Source organism: Macaca nemestrina, chromosome 12 (assembly GCF_043159975.1).
Source record: "Macaca nemestrina isolate mMacNem1 chromosome 12, mMacNem.hap1, whole genome shotgun sequence".
Taxonomy (NCBI): Eukaryota; Metazoa; Chordata; class Mammalia; order Primates; family Cercopithecidae; genus Macaca; species Macaca nemestrina.
The window spans coordinates 36,416,903-36,433,639 of record NC_092136.1 but is presented as its reverse complement, the minus strand read 5'-3'; the positions used below and the strand labels follow the sequence as shown (position 1 = coordinate 36,433,639).

The window sequence follows — 16,737 nt, the reverse complement described above, 5'->3', positions numbered from 1 at the left end:
CCCCTACCCTGAAAATCTCTGGTATTCATTCCTCATATGACTGGTGGGTAGACACGTGTTAAAATTTCTTTGTCAAGCCAGACAAGCAACAAATAATTATTGTAGTGGGATTATAACAGATTATTATTTTTTAGATGGATTTAAGCTTTGCTGTATACAGCTCTCCTTTCTTAGACATCATGCCTCTTGATATAAGCTTTAAGGTCAGAAAGTTATGGGAGATGTTTCAGGAAAAGAAAAAGAAATACCCATGTTGATTTGTCTGGTGATCCCTTCTTTTCTCACCTCCTTTTCTCTCTTGGCATAGAGAAAGGGAGAGAAAGAAGATTCTCAGAACTAGCAACATATTGAAAATGAAATTGGCAAACTGCCCTCCTTCTTAGGGGAAGGTGAAAATATCAGTTGACTGTTAGTGATTCAGAAATGAAATTTCAGTATATTTAAGTTCATTTTAGAAAGAGGGATGGAAAGCACAGCTAACACAAAACAATTTAAAGAAACAGGTTACTCTGGTACCTACATTGGTATGGGTATGTGGTGAAATGAAGGAGGGCTATGACCACATATAGCTTTCTTACTGCTGCTACTTACTGGTGCCCAGAATTCAATCCATTTATAAACATTGTCCTTGAAAGTGAGTCTACTTTACTCCTCTATCAAGACCTTATTAAGATACCCTGATTCAGTAGAAGTTCTAAATGATAAAAATGTGTTAGTGCCCACCATCCCAGACCTGTCACATAGAATCCAAATTAAACATAATACTAAACCTAAAAGCACAAATGTTAACTGAGCTTACTTCTAGAATGGATTTTTCTCATTTTTTTGGTATCTACCTTAATGGTACCCTAAATATGGGCTTATTGTACAACGTTGCATTATTTCAAAGTTAAACATATAAGGTGACAAGTTGTGCAGTAGTTGTAAGTATACGGCTTTAGGGTAGAACTTTGTTCTTTATTGAGAAGCCTGGGCACTTTTTCTTAGCTTCAGTTCTTTTTTTTTTTTATGTGAAATGCAAATAATGGTATAGTATAGAGTTGTCATGAGGATTAATGACATAATGCTTAATACATCTTCGCTCTTTTTATTCAAATTATTTGAGTTCTAATGTTGTAATTAGGTGACTACAAACAATGTGGCCAAATATTTGGTTGGTACAAAAGTAATTGCAGTTTTTGCAATTACAAGTCATCACAAAACTTGAGTCACTCATATTCAGTTAAAAAAGAAATATCTGCAAAATGGGGTTAACGACACAGTATTGTGGAGAGGTGGAGAAAAAACACATACTTTTAAAAGAACTAAGTCTAGGACATAGTAGACGTTCAATAAATCTTGGTTCTCTTTTGTTAGCATACCTCAGCAGCATCTTAGTATTGATGGCTTTTTAAATTTATTTTTTCTTACTCTGAAGTACAAATTATATAAGAGTTACTGAAAGAAGGGATGGGGAGACAGTCACAAAATCAGGAAATTCTATTTTGCTTCAAGTCACCCTGATGATTCAGAGTTACTTTACCAAAAAGAATTTAGACTGGACAATCATGGGTACAGCTTGGGCTCTTTCTCACTTTGGCTGGAATTTCACAGGATTTTTAAGTAGAGAAATAGTTTCATGCTAGTATACAAAATTGAGCCTGGAATTAATCAGCAAAATGAAGATATGAAAAGGACAATTTTCTTCATTGCATAGTGTATAGGAAATTTGAATATTTAGTCAAACTGTGGGTTTGTCAGTACAAATAGATTGTCTTAATTATATCCTTATTTTCTCAATGGTTGTATAATATAACTAAATTTTATAGCAAACTTACCACTTGCCAGGTTGTGTTCTAAATACTATGTTTTAGGGATATATTGTTTAACATATACTAATTTATGTGATGCTTAATAAAATTTGTCTAATAGGCATTATTGTTTTCTTTATTTTATATATGACAAATGAGGCACAGAATTATTTACTAACTTCCTCAAATTTCTGGTGCCAAGATACAATTCCAGTGCACAATTTTAATTGTTTTGCTTTATTTCTTCCATATAGAATGGGCATGAAAATAAGAGTTCATATATTCAACCCCATTTGGACTTCTGAGCAAAAAAAATATTTTTAATTGATGGGGAAAAGGCATTGAAATCTCCTAGTTCCAATAATATTTTTCTAAGCAACCAAAAATAGACAAATACATAAATTAATAATTTTCAGACACTGGACATCAGGAACTAAAATACGGTGAACCCTGAGGGATGGGAGACAAGTGAGAAGAGCCAAACAAATTCCTCAGGTTACAAATTTGAGAGTATCCAGGTCATAGTACAGAGAGGAGAAATCTGTGTGAGATGTAGAAGACTCCTTAGTTTAGGAGACAAAGCAGAAAGTCTGGGCAGACAAAGGCAGCTAGAATACAGGACAGGGTATGAGAGAGTGTGCATTAAAACAGAGCTCTAGGGATATGTAAAGGGTCTTTCTCAAGTATTTAGCTAAATATTGATGAGTTGCACATGTATGTGAGAAAACTACTAATGACTGGAGAAAGAACTACACAAAAGGATTAGAGGTAACAGTGTCTAGCATTACACAGGATAAGGAAAAGTGCCTGTTTATGTCACTCAGGTTGAAAAAAATTATGATTCACAGGAAATTGGGCAAATTGCTCAAGAAGGTCTTGCCTCAGTGATAGAGAGTAATTATCTCTAGAATGAGCATTAATCCAGAAGCTAACACATTGTTAAAGTAAGACATTACAGGATCAAACTATCTTTCCAAGTAACTTAATTGTATTACGAAAAAATCTCACTGGTATTTATAGGAATCAATAATATTCAGCACAAATAAAGTAAAATTTATCATGCCTGGTATTTAATCAAAGATTACCAGATATATAAGAAAATATTACTTAGAAGGAGCAGAAAAATCAATCAATTGAAACCATTTTAGATCTGAGCCAGATGTTAGAATCAGTTTTAAAAATAATTATAGTTGTATTCCGTGTGTTAATGTTAAGTAGGAAAACAGAAAATATAAAAAGATTCAAGTCAAATTTTGTGAGATGAGACCTACAATTTGTGAGCTGGGATGTGATTATTGGCAAATATGATAGTGTAGAAGAAAAGATGAGTGAACGTGAAGACCTAGCACTAGAAACTAAAATAAAACACAGAAAAATATTTCTTTTTTTGTGGGAGAATTACTGAGCTGTGAGACACCTTCAAGTGACCTAATATACTAATATATTTGGAATGGAATCCTTGAATATGAGTGTGTGTGTATGTGTGTCTGTGTCTGTCTCTGTGTGTGTGTGTGTGTGTGTGTGTGTTGTTGGCAGGGAGGGAATTTGGGGGGAAAAGAAAGACCTAGAAACAATTTTTCCAAGTTCAGTGAAAATTATAAACCCACAGTTCCAAGAAGCTAAATAAACCCAAGGCACAGAAACAGGGAGAAAACTAACAAACAATCATACCACATTGCCCAAAATTAGAGATAAAGGAAAAATATCCTCAAGGCAAACAAACAAAAAAAGATACGTTGCATACAGCAGTTCAAAAATAAGTATGACAGCAGATTTTTCATAAAAAACAATGCAATCAAGAAGACAGTGGAACAACATCTTTAAAGTACTGAAGGACAAAAGCTGTTAAACTTAAATTCAGTATCAAATAAAAATATTTTCAAATATAAAGATGAAATTAAACTTTGTCCAACAAAGTTGAAAGAATTCATTTTCAACAGAATTGTACTATAGAAAGTGTTAAAGGAAGTACTTTAGTTGGAGGAAAATAAAGCCAGGTAGATACGCAGATGTACACACAGTATTAAAAGGCATTGAAAATGGTATCCACATGAATTCTGTTCCTTGAATACTTCTCATTAGTCCCCCTGCCTACAAATCTCAGCATATCAAATTACTCAACCTGAAACAATAATGGAGGAAGGTTATAATAATTAGACTTTGATGACTTTAAATATCAAGCCTAAGCTAATGTAAGCAAAGAATATTAGTAGTAGTAGCAAATTAGGATTAGTAGTAGCAAATTAATTGAGTGATGTTTACTAAATACTCTCAATTATGCTATTTGTTAATTTGAAATTTCTGTAACAAAGAATGCACGAACTTGAATTTCACAAATATGTGTGAATTGTACAAATGTGATATTTTTAAAACAAAAACTCAGCTCAGGATGCTCTCAGATATTAATATTTTTCATCAAAGCAGAGCCTATGTCAAGACTTTTCTATCCTCTGCATTAAATGACAAACTGAAGACAAATTCATTAATTCACTAACAAATTTTGTTTCCTATCTATAGACTTCCCAAGTTTGATCTAAATCATATATATCTAAAGTTTAATTGTAAGGCTTTCTATTGTAAGAGTATACAATGATTTGGGGAAACTAATATTTTGATTAATAAGGTTATCATAGTTCCAAGAGAAATAAAAAATAAGCTTGGAGAAGGGGATATAAAACAAGGAGAAATTGCAAATTGAAAACAAGAGTCGCTGCAAGGGAAAGTACTGGGATTGGGGCTTGGGGACTGAAGATGAGGGTCAAGAAAAGAAATTATCACTTATTTAATCATACTGTTATCAGTGTTAAGATTCATTTCAACATGTATTGTCTCATAACTTTAAAAAAAAACAGAATAAGTTGGCAATATTGATCAATGCATGTACCATTTGATGAAGTAATTATACTTCTAGGACTGTATTCTACATTTATACTCCTCTCTAGGCACAAAGATGTTTGTATAAAAATGTTCGCCATAGTGTTTTTATGCTAGTGAGAAAGAAAATGAGGTATATATGTCCCTTTGAAATGGGCTTTAATACACATTGTTAAGTAAGCAAAGAGCAGATTGGCTTTACAACATTCACTTTTGCTTAAATTACACACAAATATGTGCACACAAACACATGCATATATATACAATTTAATATAATGTATATATCTCATGAGTTATATCTACTTAAGATACATATTTGGGTATATGTGTGTGTATAATGTGTGTGTGTCTGTATATATGTTTATGTTTATATTTTTTCACATATATCCAAATATATAAATATAAAATTTATGAGTCTATAGGCACAAACATTTTTTAGGGTCAATAACACACACTGTTAATAGTGGTTGCAACTGTGGAGGGGAACTGTGGGTCTAGGCTGGAGACTTTCAACTCTCGATCAATATATTTCATACTGTTTAAGTTCTGGTTCATGGTTTGTTTGCTTTCAGCATACGCTATCATGCCTGGCTTATGACAGAGTTCTGCTTTCCAATAAAAACACCAATAGCAATGTGTGGTTCTTGAGCACTTGAAATGTGGCTAGTTCAAATTGAGATGTTCAAATTGAGATGTTCTGTCTATATGAAATATACACTGGCCTTTGAATATTTAGTATAAAAAAAGAACATAAAAATATATCAATAATATAATTATATGTCAAAATAATGCAGATATAATGACTAAGCATAAGATACTTACTGAAATTTTTTAAAATAATAATTATCACTTGAGCTGGTTATACATTCAGAGTGAATACTTAGTATGATGGTTAATGTTTTTAGTATTTCTACATGGCAGTATTTCTTGAAATATGTTTTGAAAGTGTCTAGATGTCTTATATAGCCACACCACCCTGAACGTGCCTGACCTCATCTGAAAGTGTCTAGATGTGTGTTACTTTCCTCATTTTACATATGATGTAAATGTATGTAACTTAGGCAGAAAAGCTTTAGAAAAGTTTTAAAAATTACAGAGTAAATGAAATTTAACCTATTAATTTTATTTTGCAAAATGTATGAGCAGTTACAAATTCTTAGAAATACAACTGAAAAAAATATATTAAACATTTAATCCAGGTTGTTACTCTACTGTTTAGAGGAAGCTATTTAATGTGACTTCTACATAGAAGGCTTTCTTTATGCCAGACTAGATTAGGTGACTCTGGAATGTGTTCAAAGCAGTCTGTACATTACTTGATTCTCGTCATAATTTTATTGAATTATATTTCTTCTCCTAATCTATGTACCAAGAAAACAATACCTTTCTGCTTCATTCCTCTGTTTTTTATTGGGTGCTCTAGAAAACTAGTTGATACTTAGCAATCATTTAATGCATCAATGGATGAATCAACCAATCATGGAAATTAGAAAATCTTTATTTAAAAAAAATATTGTAAGTCTCTTTGCACTGCCCCATTGTGTGAATTATTCATTTATTTACATTACAAATAATTTATTGTTATGTGTTTATAGAATTGTGCTCAACAACATACCCAATGCTTGTGGACTTGTGTACTTGAGTTCAACTTAATATTTTTTTTCACATTGTTTATGAGGGTGAAATCAAATTACATCTTCTTCATCTCACCCCGGGGTTAATGCTAACTTCTTTTATTATTAAACACTTAACATTTACATTTCAGAAGCTTTCAATTTTTCTTTTAGTCAGAGTGTTATGCAGGCATTGCCAGAAGTATTGGATGCTGTTGCATATTTCACCATCTTTTGTGGGTGGCATGACATTAAAGATGACATAGTACTTATCATGCAGATGAAGAAATAAATATTTTCTAACTCTAAAGAGTGCAGATTGATGGATGGAAAATTCTGAAAGGCATTCTACAATCTGTAAATCTTAGGGTCATTAAACGTATAAGGCAACATGAGATAAATCTGTGCTTTAAAGATATCTGATAATAAGTTGTTATGGAATTGACAGTAGAATGGTATTTTGAAATTTTATAAGAGCAGGCTAAGTTCAGCATTTCATTGGCTATACAAGTGAGCAGCTTTGTTCTTCCTTTCTATGCAGACATTTAGATTTCATTTGGGATGAAGTAAACCACCAAGTTTTCCCTTTCCCCAACATGTTGAAGAGTATGCACATAAACGTAGACATTTTTATTAATCAATTTTAACTTCTCAATGAATAATGAATACAATTAATTAAATAGATAATGTAGCAAGGTACCATAATTTATTTATTTATTTATTTATTTATTTATTTATTTATTTATTTATGATAAAGTCTCACTGTGTCGCCCAGGCTGGAGTGCAGTGGCATGATCTCAGCTCATTGCAACCTCCGCCTCCTGGGTTCAAGCGATTCTTCTGCCTCAGCCTCCAGAGTAGCTGGGACTACAGGCATGCACCACCATGCCTGGCTAATTTTTGTATTTTTAGTAGAGATGGGGTTTCACCATGTTGGCCAGGCTGGTCTCAAGCTCCTGACCTTGTGATCCACCCACCTCGGTCTCCCAATGTGCTGGGATTACAGGCATGAGCCACCATGCCCGGCATAGTACCATGAATTTATTAAGTAAAACATAAATTATCCCTTCTGGACAGCCTGAAGTCTTTAAGACTCAAAGGACCTATTTATGCCATTCATAGAAAAGTTCTTGGAAATTGGGGACCTTTAGGAAACAGTTTTCTTTTTTTTTTTTTTTTTTTTTTTTTTGAGACGGAGTCTCGCTCTGTCGCCCAGGCTGGAGTGCAGTGGCGCGATCTCGGCTCACTGCAAGCTCCGCCTCCCGGGTTCACGCCATTCTCCTGCCTCAGCCTCCCGAGTAGCTGGGACTACAGGCTCCCACAACCGCGCCCGGCTAATTTTTTGTATTTTTAGTAGAGACGGGGTTTCACCGTGGTCTCGATCTCCTGACCTTGTGTTCCGCCCGCCTCGGCCTCCCAAAGTGCTGGGATTACAGGCGTGAGCCACCGCGCCCGGCAAAACAGTTTTCTTAAAATAAAAAGTTTTGTTGCATTTCTGTATCTTTTTCTTGAATGTACACCTCACAATGCAGTCTGGCCTCTGATGTTTGCTACTTTGCAGCATGAACACACAGATGTACACAAACATAATGGGATCACGGCCATATAAAATCTGCTAAAGAGAATTTTGGAGAGAATTATGAAATAAATAACAGATGTATGAGAATCTTTGTTCTCTGTTTTAAACAAGAACTATATAACACAAGAAACAAAATGAAAAGCATTCAATTAATGTTTCATATTTTTCACACATGATAGGAAACAAATGGGTTTGGTTACCTTTTTAATTTTATGTTTGCCTCCAAAACTTTCCTAATTCTGACTTTATGAAGTTTTTCAAGTGATAGGATAATGGCCGAATGTAAAGAGCAAGGAGCTTATATTTAAAAAACAGACATGAGGTGAATTATTATTATTTTTTACTTATTAGTTCTATGAACCTTATAAGTACAATTTACTGTAAATGTGATTTTTTTTAAAAAATAGAGATAGATTCTTCCTTTTGTATGACACCATATTTACAAGAGAGAGAAAATAATTCTTATTTTGAGGTGGTATGATAGTTTCATGCAAATTTTCATAAATTTACAGCATATATTTCTACCCATTAAAAATTTATTTTCTGAGCTTTCTTCTATATATGTTCTTAAATTATATGCATCATATTATACGTTTCTTGTATTACTTACCTTATAATTTAACATTTTTCCATATTCATACATGAAGCTCCAGTTCATTCATTTTAGTTACAATTGAATTGACCCTTATATTAATATACCAGAATTCATTTTATTTATTCTCTTTTTGGTTGATATTTACATAATTACAGGCTTTTGCTATAATCAATAATGCTTCAATGAATTCTTGGTAGTAAATGCAAGATATTTTCTGGGGCAAAATTTTTCAAATTATAGGTCATAATTTATTTGTAGGTGGTAAATTTCACGAATTTCAACTTTTAAAACAAAATAAAACACACTACTAATATCATTGCTCATCTGTTGCCATGGAGGCTGTAACAAAGTGGTTTAAACAACAATATATTGTCTCACAGTACTGGAGGCTAGAAGTTCAAGATCGTGGTGTTAGCAGTGTTGGCTCCTGGTTGTTTGCTGTCAATTTTTGGGATTCCTTGGCTTATGGAAACATCATTTCAATCTCTGCCTTTATCTTATGGTGTTCTCCCTATGTGTATGTCTCCAAATTTCCCCTTTTTATTAAGGAACCAGTCATATTCAATTAGGGTCCACCCTAATTATCTCATTTAAAATGGAGCATTTTTGTAAAATTCTTCCTCCATATTCTGTAAAACCACATTCTGAGGTATTAGTGATTAGTTTTTAACAGATGAATTTGAAAAGACACAATTCAGTGCATAACAGTATCACACACAGTAAGTGCTCTTTCATGAAAATTTTGTTTCAGTTGTGTTCTGGCATATACTGAGTCACAATATAAAATAGAGATGTTGTAGGTTGAAACACCATAGAACTAGAGCACGTTCTTAGGGTTGAAATTACAGGAATGTAGAATAATTCATTTTTAAATTTACCAGATAATGCCAAAGTAATTGTACCATTTACTCTAATATTATCCGTGTATGAAAGTTTTTCTTTCTCTACAGCGTCACAATTATGAATATCTGATTTTTACATTTTTTGTCAAACTGACATGTGATTTAATAGCTCATTATTTAAAATTATATGTTCTATTAAAACTGTAGTTCATTACTTTTTCTTACATTTGTTGGTCATCCAGGCCTCCACTACTTTGAATTTGTTATGCACATATATACATATATATACACACATACACATGCATGTAAATATATAATATATACATGTAAATATATATAAATATTATATATCATATATAAATATATATTATATACATAGGTAAACATTATGTATATTATATATATGTGTGTGTATATAGAAACATTAGAAAGACAAACAATTTTACTTTTGGATTGTGTGTCTTTCTAATGTTAATTTGAAGGCACTTTATAAAAATACTTAATCTAATAACCAATCTTTTGTTGACTACATACTGTAAAAGCACCTTCTCCCACAAAATTGTTTGTCTTTTAATTTTGTTTATGGTATTATCTGTAATGCAAAGTTTTTTTTACTCTGGCCATTAAGAATCTTTCTCATTAAAGTTTGTGCTTTTTGATTTTCCAGAAAGTATTTCCTGCTCCTAATTTATAACAACATTCTCTTCTAAAGGTTTTAATATTCAGGTCTTTAATTTCATTTTGAGATAATCTGAAGTACAGTACAAGGGAATCTGGTTTTATTTATTATTGTATGATTTGCCATTTGTCCTGGAACAGTTTATAAATAATTCTTTTCCTTCCACTACTTATTAAAATTCCAGGTCTGTTATATCCCAATTTTCTATACAGTTGACCTTTGAACAACATGGGTTTGAACTGCACAGGTCCACTTACTACACAGGCTTTTTTCATTAAATATGTTGGAAAAATTTTTTGAGATTTTTGGCAATTTGAAAAACTTACAGGCAAGCAGTGTAGCCGAGAAGTATTGGAAATTTTTAGAAAAAAGGTATGGGATGAATGCATAAAATACATAAATATTCTAGTCAATTTTATCATTTACTACCATAAAATATACACAAATATGTTTTAACAAGATTAAATGTATCAAAACTCATGCACACAAAGGCAGACTGTATGTGACTTCACTGGCAGTAGAGAGAAAGGTAAACAAACATAAAGATACAGTAAAAAATTATAACTGCATAGGCTGGGTGTGGTGGCTCATGCTTGTAATCCCAGCCCTTTGGGAGTCTGAGGCAGGTGGATCACAAGGTCAGGAGTTCGAGACCAGCCTGGCCTGTCTCTACTAAAAATACAAAAAAATAGCTGGGCGTAGTGGTGAGTGCCTGTAGTCCCAGCTACTCGGGAGGCTGGGGTAGGAGAATTGCCTGAACCCAGAGGCAGAAGTTGCAGTGAGCTAAGATCGTGCCACTGCACTCCAGCCTGGGCAACAGAATGACCCTCCATCTCAAAAAAAAAAAAAAAAAAATTATTACTGCATAAAATTAACTACAGTACATAAGGTACAATGGTAATAATTTTGTAGGCACCTCCTGTTGCTATTGTGGTGAGCTCAAATGTTGAGAGTATCTGTTTAAAATCCTTGTGATGCTAATCATCTCCAGGTGGGCAGTATCTCCAGTAAATTGTGTATTGCAATAAAAAGAGATGTCTCACAGTTCTTACATATTTTTATTGTGTTTACTGCAATATTTTAAACCTTAGATAATATCATGAGACCCAGGCATAGTGCCACTATGATGCTGGGAGTGCTCCCAAGAAGCATAGCAGAGTCATGACATTACAAGAAAAGGTTGAATTGCTTGATAGATTCCACAGATTGAAGTTTGCAGCTGCGGTGGCTACCATTTCAAGACATTTCAAGATAAATAAATTCAGCATTCAGGACCAATTCCAGCAGACATGAAAAACTTGTACTTTTTAGAAAATACATTTTTATCTCATACTGAAAATGCAGCTTTAATGTGGGTGCAGATTTGTTGTAAGAAAAGCATATATGTAGACTCTAATATAATTCAAGAAAAAGCAAAGTCATTGTATAACAACTTAAAGCAAATGAAAGATGAGGATTTAAAGCTAAAGAATTTAATGCCAGCAAAGGATGGTTTAATAATTTTAGAAAGAGCTGTGGCTTTTTAAAAAGTAAAAGTAATAGGAGAAACAGGAGAGGTATTAATAATAGGAGTCAAGGTAATAGGAGAAACAGCTTCTGCTGAACAAGAAGCAGCAGAGTTCCTAAGTGCTATTAAAAAAATCATTGAAGAAAACAGACATGTGCCTGAATAGGACTGTAGTGCAGAAAAAGTATCCTATACTAGAAGAAAAAAAAAATGCCACAGAAGACATTTGTTTGTAAGAAAAAGTGAGCAGCAGAATTTAAGGGAGGAAGGGACAGGCTAACTATGGTTTTGTACAAATGCAATTGGATTGATAATCAGCACTGCCCTTATCTACAAAACTGCTAACCCTCAAGCCTTGAATGGAAAAGATAAACACCATCTGCCAGACTTTGGGTTGTACAACAAGAAGGCCTGAACACAACATTTTTTTCTGGATAAGTTCTATCCATGCTTTGTCCCTGAAGTCAAGAAGTGCTCTTTTGATATTGTACAATGCCCCTGACCACCCAGAACCCCATGAGTTCAACAGCAAAGGCATCAAAAGTCTACTTGCCCTCAAACACAATCTCTCTAATTCAGCCTCTAGATAAGGGGTCATAATGACTGCTAAGGCTCATTACATATGGTACTCTGTGGAAAGGATCATCAATGCTATGAAAGAGAACCCTGATAGACAGAACATCATGAAAGTCTGGAAAGATTACTCCATTGAAATTGCTATCATTATAGAAAAATACCTGAAAACTGTCAAGCCCCAAGTAATGAATTTCTGCTGTGAAGGCTATGTCCAGATGTTTTGCATGACTTCATAGAATTTGCAACAAAGCCAACCAAGGAAATCATGAGAGAGATTGTGGATATGGCAAATAAGGTGAAGAGTGAAGGGTTTTAAGATAGAGATCTTGGAGAAATTCAGGAGCTAAGAGATACCACATCAGAGGAATTAACAGAAGGTGACTTGATGGAGATGAGTGCCTCAAATAATGAGGAAGAATATGTAGAAGAGGCAGTGACAGAAAGCAAATTCACATTAGACAATCTAGCAGAAGAGTTCTGATTGCTCAAGACTGCTTTGATTTCTTTTAAAACCTGGTCTTTTTAAGATATGAGCACTGAAACGAAAGTAAATGATGGAAGAATTGGTACTGCATAGAGGCATTTTTAAAGAAATGAAAGAGCAAAACATTCAGGCAGAAATTGTGATGTATTTTTGTAAATTACACCAAATTTGCTTGCGTTTCTTGCCTCTCTTCTACCTCTGCCCCTTCTGAGGCAGCAAGACTAACCCCCTTTCTTCCTCCTCCTCAGTATACTCAATGTAAAGATAATAAGAATAAAGACCTTTATAATCTAGTTCCACTTGATAATAAATATATTTTCTCTTATGGTGTTCTTAAAAACATTTTCTTTTCTCTGGCCATTTTATTATAATAATACAGTATATAAGACATATAACATATACAATATGTGTTAACCAACTGTTTGTATTATAAGTAATGCTTCTGGTCAATAGTAAGCTATTAGTGGTTAAGTTTTGGGGGTGTGAAAAGTTATAGGCAAATTTTCAACTCCACAAGTTTCCCTAATCCTCACATTGCTCAGAAACTGGCTGTATTGCAATATATCTATATCCAGGCTCACAACTTTGTTCCAGTGGTCTACTTTTTCTTATCTAAAAGATGAAAACAGAATTCAATAATTTAACATTACAGTGTCTTTATACCTTGTAGGATAAGTCTACTTCCTTTTTAAAAAAATTGTCTTTCCCTTTACTTTATAATGAGATTTTAAAGCTCAGATTGTCAATTTCTAATGAAAAACATTTTCAGATCTTGATTGGAATTATATTTATTGTTTAACTTGAAGATATTTGACATCTTTACTATTTTGTCTTCTCATTCCTTGCTATAACAAGTGACCAACTTTTGTTAAGTCTCTGTCGTATATCCTTTTTTCTTTCTTTTTAGTGACAATCCTTTGAAGTTGTAAATACACAAGAGGATGAAGAAGAGAAAAAAAGGTGGAAGATAAAAAGCAAAAGGGTGAGTGACAACCAAATTAAAGACCTCAGTGGAGCAAAATTACAAATCAGAAGTGAAAATGGCCCGGGATGAGTCTGACTTTCACCAGATAAAACCAGAAAGTCAAGGTAAACCTCTTTGATAAGCAGTTAGATTTGCCCCCCTCCCTTTGCTTCATTGACAATCTCCTTGGTGCAGTAAATGACTAGGAATTTATTATTTTGGAAGCATCTCACAAGTTTTTATATTTTCATCTATCATATTTTTTATGTTACTTTCTGTTTAACTTCCTCGGGCTCACTTTATTTTTATTTGACCCAGCCATCCCATTACTTGGTATATACCCAAAGGATTATAAATCATGCTGCTATAAAGACACATGCACACATATGTTTATTGCAGCACTATTCACAATAGCAAAGACTTGGAATCAATCCACATGTCCATCAGTGACAGACTGGATTAAGGAAATGTGGCACATATACACCATGGAATACTATGCAGCCATAAAAATGGATGAGTTCATATCCTTTGTAGGGACATGGATGCAGCTGGAAACCATCATTCTCAGCAAACTATCGCAAGAACAGAAAACTAAACACCGCACGTTCTCATGCATAGGTGGGAATTGAACAATGAGATCACTTGGACACAGGAAGGGGAACATCACACACTGGGGCCTATTGTGGGGAGGGGGGGGAGGGGGAGGGATAGCATTAAGAGATATACCTAATGTAAATGACTAGTTAATGAGTGAAGCACACCAACATGGCACATGTATACACATGTAACAAACCTGCATGTTGTGCACATGTACCCTAGAACTTAAAGTATAATAATAAAAAAAAATTGTTAACTGTACCTATTGTGTTTATTTTATCCTATTTCAATAATTACCTTTTTCATTTATAGAAGTCTTATTTGGACATTTTTCAAATCCGACTTGTTTGAATTTTCGAATTATATTTTCATTGCATTATTTACTGCTTTCTTTAGGTCTTTAATCATGACAAAGTTATTTTCTTTTCTATTCTAAACATATCCATAGTGCTAATTCTGCTAGGTTTTTCTTTTCCTTCCTTTTTGAGGGGTCATTTCTTAAGTAGTCTTTCACATTTGCTGTGAGCTCACCTGCAGTAGAGATAGGTTTTTCCTGTTTGTTTATTTCAATTTTAAAAAAAAAATTTCTATGGCAGATCTGTGTACTCTTGGTAGGGAGATTGGTTTGTTTATTTCAATTTTTTAAAATTTTTCTATGGAAGATAAATGTGCTCTTGGTAGGGAGACTGGGGTTAAAGCTCTGTTTTGTCCTCTACCCAGTGCCCTCATTATTTCCTCAGTCTTAGATCATTTTTAAATAAATGCAAAATCTCTTCTTGAGTCATGTGGGATGTATACATTTGGATTCACACCTATATTGGATATGGGCTTAAAACTTTGATTTCCCATCTTAAACTTTTTTTTTTCCAGTCAGAAAACTAGCAATGATAATGTTTCTCTTGAGCCAATGAAAAGAGTTTTTATAATCTTTATAATCTCTTTTTTACTAATGGGAAAAACTTCTAGAATTTGTATATATGGCATTTTGTAGTGATATCCATTTTAGTTCTGTTACATCATCTAAACCTAAGACCATACTTCCTGCTTACATGTAATCATAGTCATTAATGCTAATATTTGTGTCTAAACTCTTCCCAATATCCAATCCCTTCAGCATTAAGTTTAAAGTCTAGTTTTAAGCTTCATTTCTAATTTTATCACATGGGAATAATGGGGAATATTTTCTTTCTTAATTCTTTGCTCTGATAAATATTCAAATTTTCTAATTCAATTAATTAATGTGCAAATTAAACTAATTTAGTGTGTATGCCTCATTCCCACAAACAAATCTTTGAAATAAATGGGACAGCTATTGGTTTTCCCACTGCCTGCTGTTGAATATTTTAAGCAAAACTCTTTTAAATATCAGAGAATGGAGCAAGCTAGCTGATACCTGAATTTTATTAGAATGAGGCAGGCATGGGTTTATCCTCAGGAAACCAAAGGATGAAGTTAAGTTAAAGCACAGATAGATACAAAACCTGTCAAAATAGGATATATCATAGAAGAAGTCAACATGAATTACCGTCACCCTGTGTTACCTGACCTCTGCTATATGGTTCCTGCTCTTTGACTTCCACTTACTTCTTTATGCATTGCTTACTGTGTTGTAGCTACACTGAACTTTATTTGGAACTTCAAGCACTCTACGGTGATTTCCTTTTAGAGTTCTTTATGCTTGCTACTCTCTCTGTGTGAAATGCATCCCCCCAAATTCCACAGTCTGGGTTCTTTATCATTTGTTAAGTTTCAACTCAAGTGTGACTTTCTTGAGAGGATTTTTGTCACAGCCTAAAGAAGCCCCTACATATAGTCACTATGGATCATCTCATTTTATTTTCTTCAAAATCTAATCTGAAATAACTTTGTCCACTTCTTGGTCCATATTTTTGCTGCCTGCATAACCTCACTAGATTGTAAGTTCTATGAGAGAAGAAATGTTTCTATTTTGTGTATTTCTGGCACCTCAAAAAGCACTTTGAAAAATTATTCTGCTCCAATATTTGTTAAATGAAAATTAATTTGGCACCTTCTATTCTTACAAGCTTTTGTTGGATGCCAAATTGTTTAAATCGCGTTGGAAGGTGCACATTCCTCATTTTAGGAACAATAGTGTAATAGGGATTAGGTAGATATGGAGAGAGCAACAATACCTGTATTAGCCTAGAGAAATCACAATCATAACACAGCACACAAAGGAACTATTCTGCAAATGAGAAATAAGTAAGGAATATTTTGAATTTTTAAAGAGAATAATAATAATACAATTTCTCAATCTTAAAATTTCATTTGGTTTTTCATCTAACTTGGCAACTTTTCTGAACAACAAATTGCCTGAATAAGAGTTGATTTTTATATGCACTGTGTTAAGGAGGAATACTGTAAATAGAGACTGATGTTTTAAACTATATCTACTGTGATACATTTTCCGGAAGGAAATGTCTCTAATACCAGGTATACAACAGCATCTTCAAGTTCTTGGCAAATGACCTCTACTATAATTATTGTCACCAAATTTTATCCTTTCTAAAGAATGTTTAGTTAAACCTCACTGTAGTTTCCAGTTCCACATGAAATGAAACAAATTGGATAAACAGCATCAAGATAACATTTTTTTAAATTATTATTATACTTTAA

The 16,737-nt window shown here is 33.4% G+C and overlaps 1 long non-coding RNA gene across 1 annotated transcript in view; it reads left to right on the top strand.

The window, feature by feature from the left end:
- Positions 1-16,737, top strand: part of LOC105471469 (uncharacterized) — a 164,804-nt gene that overhangs the window by 82,919 nt on the left and 65,148 nt on the right. Inside the window, exon 3 of the long non-coding RNA XR_011610297.1 lies at positions 13,447-13,521. This is a non-coding gene — a long non-coding RNA (uncharacterized lncRNA). The remainder of the gene's footprint in view (positions 1-13,446; positions 13,522-16,737) is intronic.